Raw genomic sequence first — 6000 nt, forward strand, 5'->3', positions numbered from 1 at the left:
TCCCTCCAACTGGTCTAGTTTCTTCTTCTATGTATTTTCCAGAGGGCCCTATACTTACCCTATCTTAACATTTATTCATTTAGCTCATTTCATCCAGTAAATAGGGATTGAGTGCTTGACTGTATACCAGGCACTGTGCTAGGCAGGCAATCTCCTTAGCCAGAGGACAGAAGGCAATGCTGCGGTATGGCACTGTCTACATCCATGCTGTCTCCACTGCTGGACTCTAAGGTGAATGAAGAAAGGGCATGGCATGGTCCCTTTTGCATTCTGAGTATATAGCTCAACCTGGCACAGAGCAGAAGTTTTAAATACATTTTTATGCTAATGTGGTTTTGATTGTAACTTCTAGAGAGATTTGAGGGGGGTGGAGGTGGGTGAAAGGGGGAATGGACATTCGTAATAGTGTAAACAATAAAAATAAAGTAAAAATAACCCTTAGAATAATGTTAATAACATACCCATAAAAGTAGAATTTAATCAATGGTAAATTGCAGCCTTACTTTATTTCCTAAGCTGTACTCTGGCTGAGGCCTACTTAGAGCTATGTTTATTTGTGCTTCTAAAATATAGCAAATTGCTATGTTTAACTCATGTTCCGTGTCCTGTGTGGAGCTGGCACACGCTGTCTGAAATCTCACTGCTCTGTGGATGAGGAGGTGCTGTCAGTGATGGAGTGTCTGGGTGACAGGGCTGTGAAGGGCTGTCTGGGCCACAAGCAGGGGTGGAGATCTCTGAGAGCATGTGGGTGAGTCCAGAGCGGATATAAGCAACCTTGCTCAGATGACCTCATTTCAGAGAAAGAGGTTGAGACGCTAGAAATGGTTCATGACTATATGACCTAAAGACTTCAGGGTTTTATAATATGTAATCTGGAAAAATATTAGACCATTTCTTATCTTGCCTAAAGAAAGACTATTTAAATATGTGTATGTAGCATTGTTGGCAAGCTAGCTTTTACCTTAGTCTTCATGTGAGCAATTCCTGTCTCTGAATAGGGAAGGGGAAGGGGAAGGGGAACATGATGGTGTTCACTCTATCCTCAGACAAGTGTTTTTGCACATTTGGAGTTTCAATACCACTGGATTTGAAGACAAATCTGTGACTATCTTCAATAGGCTCAGATAATGTTCATCATATCCATCCAGAACAGTTTCTATATATGCATCTTTGGGGCTGGCAGCATCTCTCTAGGGAGGGCTGGATGGGTACCCATAGCCCACCTCCTCCAGTCCCTGAATTTCAAACATCCCTGAGATGTGAACAATCTAAATTCCCTCAGCAAGAGTCTCTCATTGATTGACAGAACTATTCCTTACTGCTCTTCACAGGAAGAGGAGAATGGGGAGCTTACTTATGCGCTGTTTGTTTAGCAAAAACTCTTTTCCTAAATGGAGGAGTTTTGGAACCAGGGAGCAGTGTTTTGGACAGGCAATCAGTAGCTCAAGGGTTCCCAAAAGGAGTCATGCCATATATTTTAAACCCCAAGTCACACTAGCTCCAAGTGTCAGGCTAAATACTTGGATTTTGGCCCAATAGAGGGGAAAAAAGGTTTTCTGGTATTTGTTTGTTTCTTTTTTGCTTTCTTTAGTCTTTTAAGATACTAGGGGAAATCATGGGAGATAACTCTTCTATATATATATTAGGCTTTTATATATAGATGTTTGTGTATGTGTATATGTGTGTGTGTGTATGTGTGTGTATGTAATATTTTTCTATGAGCCTATAAAATAAATATATTACCTCTTTATCCCTCATTGGGTGAGTTTCAGAGAATTTGGCTTCTAGCTTTAACTTATCTGATGGGCTCACATGGTCTGTGAAGCTCTCTGGAAGTTAATCTATAGTCCATTGCTTTGGGCCTGACTTTACCAATTTGTAGAAAGTACATTTCAATAGCCTTGGAGTCTTGGAAAATAAAGGAGAAAAGCTTTCACTGCTGTATAGTAAGGGGAAAAGTGAGAGAGAGAGAGAGAGAGAGAGAGAGAGAAAGAGAGAGAATCAAGGCCCTTCTGAACTGTGAGATCCCTATTACCTGGGCACTAAGAGAACTGGGCCTGGCATTATGAACATCATTCTTCTTCTCTGAAGTGTGTCAGCTAAATGCCGATTCCTATTTCAGTCCAGGTTCCCTGACATTGAGTTATTGGTGTTAGGCTGACAAGCAAAGAGGCATGTTTCTACTGCTGGGACTTTTGAAGATCGAGATAGCTAAGCCAAGAGTGTAGAGATGATATGCAACCAAGGACACAGTCCAAGAACTTGGTCTGGAGACATTTGTATGTTTTTTGAAACTGCTATGAAGCCTGCATGTTGTAAAGGAAAGAGAGAGGTGAGAAAAGACGTGGGCTTTGGAAGATAGGACTGCTCTGGTCTCAGATCCAGTCTTATTGATGCCATGGTTCCTAGAGACATCTTTGCTAACAAAATTAGTGCTTTTGAGGAGATCAAGGCTGTCTGCAGTACTCACCATCCATCCACATCAAGGGTTCATCATAACAAGTGATTGGATTACAATTCAGATTTCACTGTTTCCAGTCAAATTCCTAATACCTTTCACTAATGGTCATAAAATCACTTTCAGACTTTTCAGATTTTTCAGTCTTTCTGCTTTCTTAAAGCTATTTCAGTTATAATGATTTAGAAAAAGGAGAAGGGAAAGTAAATATTCTCATATCATTTCATCATTCCCATTTCATATTTGGAAACTGAGGTAATTAGTGCCTAAGTACTTTCACACTAAAAGGGTTGTTATAGCACCAGGAATAGAATCTAGGTCTCTCTAACCCACTGTTGTGAAGAAAAATGAGTGAATATGTGTGAACTGTCTTGCGTTCATTCAGAGTGAGTTTGTTTAAAGCCAAGGACTTGTTAATAATACCTTGTGCATCTTGATTTCCTTCAAATAAGGCAGAACTTCAAAAATGCATGGCTAAATTTACATTAGCATTTGTAAAATACACGAGTTTCAAAAGCACGAGCATGCAAAATTAATGTAATTAAAAGAATAGAGACACATATATTTGAGACCCACATTTGGAACTGAGGTGCAGTGGCCGTATCGGAGTTGCTGCTGCTGATAAAATGGAGTGCAGCAAACAGGCAGCACTCGGACAGAAGCATAGGAGTAATTTAAGGATGGAAACTGCTACTTCAGAGTTTTAAAATTTGGCACATTTGACACTTCTCAAGGAGTCTCTCCATGACACAAATCACAATGACATGAGAGCTCAGAGAACTGTCAGAAGGAGGCAGTGTATCCTTCAGGCTCTGATGCTTGCCTGTTAGGGATGTAGGACTGCAGGCTCCAACCCAGGTCAGCACAGAGAAAACCAATGATCATTTGTGACCAACCTATATTCCCAAATGAGGTGAAGTAATTTTTTGCATTTTTAAGTCTTTAAATATTCATTAGGATATTTTGACTACCTACCCCCAGTGGGGACTGATCGGTGTATGGGCCCCTGTGTCTAAACACTTAGCTCTGCATGATATTTCCATGCACTGAATGAGGAAGAGCTGAGCTGATTCTACTATGCTTCACATTGTGCCAGCCACATAAGTGCTTTACAAAGTACTGTTCCTCTGTGCTCTTCCGGGGATTTAATGTAACCTAGGGTCATACTGTTATGCAGCACAGACCAATCAACTAATTACATACAGACCAGCAGTCTTCAATTGGTGATTTTTTTCTCTCCTGCCATGAGTTTAATGACTAAAAACCCACATTTTTAAATTTATGAGAAAGTGAGAAAATTTCTAAAGTTAGAAAGGAGAAAAATAACTTTGAAAATAAAACAATAGAAAGCATAAGACTAGTTTAAAATGTTAACAGTGCTTTGAGTGTTTCTACTAAACATCTAGGTGTCTGCATGTCAATGTCTTGTTAAAAAACAGAGAAAACAGATTTAAAAACCAAAGTACAGGAGGAAATGATTAGTGAACAATATCTTTGCCCCAACTAATCTACATCTGTATATATTTCTGGGCCCTAATGACTTGCTTTCCACAGTACAGTAGGAATAGTTTGAAGTATCAGGAAGCTGGCTTTGTTCAGGGCACTCATGGAGAACTGGTGAGTATCTAGGTCATGGAGACAGGGAAGACTCTTGTACAGCAGGTTCTCAACGTCTTCTTCAAGGTCATTTTGTTTTAACGTCGATGAGATGCTGACACTGGGATTCTATCTGGTGACCTCCTGGTTCATGGGTCAATGCTCAACCACTGAGCCACACCGGCCTGGCCGTTATACACCATTTTGCTTAAATTGCTGAACCTATCAAAGACATTAAGTGAGGACTTACTGTATAACTACTTCTCTTCTGCTTAAAACAAAGGAGAGGTTACTTTTTAAAATACCATTGTATAAAATTAATTTCTCTGCCCTTATAAGGAAGGGGAGTAAAGGCAAGAGAGAAAAGGCAAAGGAATTCTCAGCCAATCTGCCATCTTCCTATGACTCAGTCTCCCTTTCCTCAAGGCCCCCAGTTTGTAAACAGATCTTAGACGGGATGTGGCACACTGAAGAGACTGAGATACAGCTCTTTATCTCCAGACCACTGGACAATGACTGGAACACAGTAAATGCTCAGTACATGTTAATCTAAATAAGTAAGTCAAGTTGAAGATAAAATTTAAGAGTGATAAGATAAAATATATGTCAACCACATCCAAAATAAATATGAAATATAGAAGTTCAATTAGATCCAGATTCTGGGCTGGGTCTTGTGGGACAGGAAGGAGCAAAGAAGATTCACAACCATGAATCCTTCATCCTCCATGACAATGCTGACCACCTTCTGGCCAAGTTATGGACAGAGTTGGACTCTGACCCTGGGGAAACATAAACTTATATATGCTTATCTGGTCTGCTTACTTGATCTTCAAGTTCCGTTTCTGGTTTTAGTGATCCCAAGACATATGAACCAATGTAAAAAATATAGAAGTGAAAGTTAAGCATGGATTCCCTGCTTAGTTCTGTCTTGGATGAAACTTTTTGCCTCTCAAATCATTAGCTCCTTCTTCAACTATAAAATGAGAGTATTAGAGTGGATGAACTCTTAAGTTCCCTTAGGGAAATTCTAGAATTGCAGAATCCCTCTGTCTAGGAAATATTCTTATAAGAATATTTTCTTAACAGTTATGATATAGATGAAATTTGAATTTAGAAAATAAATACTAGTAGAATATATTAAGTGATGCTAAAAACTAGAGTCTAAATATACAAAACAAGAGAAGGAAAATATTGTGTCTAAGAATGGTGGACCTAATTTAATCATAGAAATTAGGTCATGAAAGGGTATCCCCATTTATCTGTCTTCAAAATTGCCTGACTGATCCTTGAACGGAACAAAGAAAGTCTGACAAGATTCCTGGGCAAAAATAAAGAATGTTGTTGGAAGGGGCAAGAATTATTCATCTCACTCAAGACAACAGGGAATGAAAGGGAGGATAGACAACTCAGGCCTGATCCCAGGGATCCTGCCTCTCATTCAATTATGTCGTCTGATAAAGAAACCACCATTTCTAATGACCACGAGAATATGGTACCATAACCCAGTGGAATTGGGCAGTCCCCTGGTTAACTTGACTTTCATAAGCTCTGCTGAAATCATATTGCTGAAAACTTCTGTATTGTTGATGGTGAGAGAAAGCACACACAAATGATTCACAGTGATCGCATTGTAATTAGCTGGTTATTAATAATAGGAAAGGGGCAGAGGCTAGACCTTATAGGCATGGCCATTTGGGCAGCTTCCCCAAGAAGCCACAATTTCACACTTCCCAGGGAACCACCAGCCTATTCCCTGCAGAATCTCTTGGAGGAAGGTGACCGACAAAGGGGAGATGGACACATGCCAATTGAAGTTGGGGTGATGGAGGGAAGGTCCTTGCCTGTCAGTCAAGTCTGAGGAAACATAAATTGGCCAGAATGGGTGGAGCCAATGCAAGCCCGTGAAAATTTGGTGATACATAATTCCCTAAACAAAGGAGTTCGCT

Source organism: Myotis lucifugus, unplaced genomic scaffold (assembly GCF_000147115.1).
Source record: "Myotis lucifugus unplaced genomic scaffold, Myoluc2.0 scaffold_587, whole genome shotgun sequence".
NCBI classification, from domain to species: Eukaryota; Metazoa; Chordata; class Mammalia; order Chiroptera; family Vespertilionidae; genus Myotis; species Myotis lucifugus.